We start from the raw sequence: 1,269 nt of genomic DNA, 5'->3' as shown, positions 1-1,269 counted from the left end.
CCGTCCAAATCACAAACCCAACCGAAGATATGTTAACTATTCAATTTCCTCTGCGAATTTGGAGCACTCACGATTTTGTTATTAACCATCTATTGGATGGTTTGGTTCCCTCGATCGTTGTGTTCTTAGGCATATACTTCATCGACAATGGGACCCACGATTTGGATGGTCTGGATTGATGTTATCAGTGGCACATGAGAGAACGCTAAAGAAAATAAAAAATAATAATTAGTTGTTAGCATGCCAACTGGAGCGTCTGGATCAATGCAGCACCCGCTTCGGAAAGTAGGGACCACAGAGGATCAATCTATGTATGCGATCTGGACCATCTGGCTATATTCCATGTACGCCTGGGCATGACCCCATCCGATGGTGGAAAATCCAATCTGAATTTGGACCGCCTGATTTTGAGATGCACGTATGCCACGTGTACGGTGGCTCTGTGCAGATGTATCACATGACTCTCTAGGGTAGAACAGAGACTTCTTATTTTGTGCCGTACAGTGTGCTCTGTGCCTCATGGCCGTTAGGAATTTCAAATAGCATGGCCCATAAAATGAAGGGTTTCGATCGAGTTCAATAATGCCACGTGTTGCAATTGCATAGCACTGGATCCAGCTTAGACGAGTTTGGAAGAGAAGCGCTACGACGCGAAAAGAAAGATAGAAAGGGCAATCAGCGGCGTGGTGGGCCATTCATCAGATGGGCCCATTTCAATAAAGTGCTGGCCCAGGAAACTGTCTCGGAATCAGTATCGATGTGGGCCCTTCATCAGATGGCCACCAAAAGTGGGCTTTCGTCATTGAAGAAAATAAAAAATAAAAAAAATGCAATCGGCGGCGTGGTGGGCCATTCGTCAGATGTGCCAGGGTCCACAAAACTGTTATGGAATCATTGGCCATGTGGGCCCCCAAAGTGGGTGGGCTTTTGGTATTTAAAAACATTTATTAAAAAATTGTCTGAGCCCGGGTTCGAACCGGGGACCTCTAGTGTGTGAGACTAGCGTGATAACCAACTACACCACCCAGACAGATTTTATTTGTGAAATTAGGCTCATAAAATTATTAATATAGAAAGTTTAGAATCCATCCTGCTCATCCAACTTCATGACTCAATAACAGCGTGGATTGATGACTCATCCCAGTCCAGTCCAAGTCTGGAATTGAGAATGGTGGTGACTCAACTGAGTCTCAACTCAACTCAAGACTAAATGAGTCGGTCTGAATAACGGAGTTTTATAACCATGCTAGATCAATGGGTAGATTTGCT

The 1,269-nt window shown here is 44.4% G+C and overlaps 1 non-coding gene across 1 annotated transcript; it reads right to left on the bottom strand.

The window, feature by feature from the left end:
- Positions 1-956: 956 nt before the first annotated feature.
- Positions 957-1,030, bottom strand: TRNAV-CAC (transfer RNA valine (anticodon CAC)). Its single transcript has one exon. It is a non-coding gene; the product is annotated as a tRNA-Val (tRNA).
- Positions 1,031-1,269: the final 239 nt, after the last annotated feature.

The sequence above is a fragment of the Magnolia sinica genome, chromosome 2, assembly GCF_029962835.1.
Source record: "Magnolia sinica isolate HGM2019 chromosome 2, MsV1, whole genome shotgun sequence".
NCBI lineage: Eukaryota > Viridiplantae > Streptophyta > Magnoliopsida > Magnoliales > Magnoliaceae > Magnolia > Magnolia sinica.
Note: the sequence above shows the minus strand (reverse complement) of the source record. Positions and strands in the feature narration are given on the sequence as shown.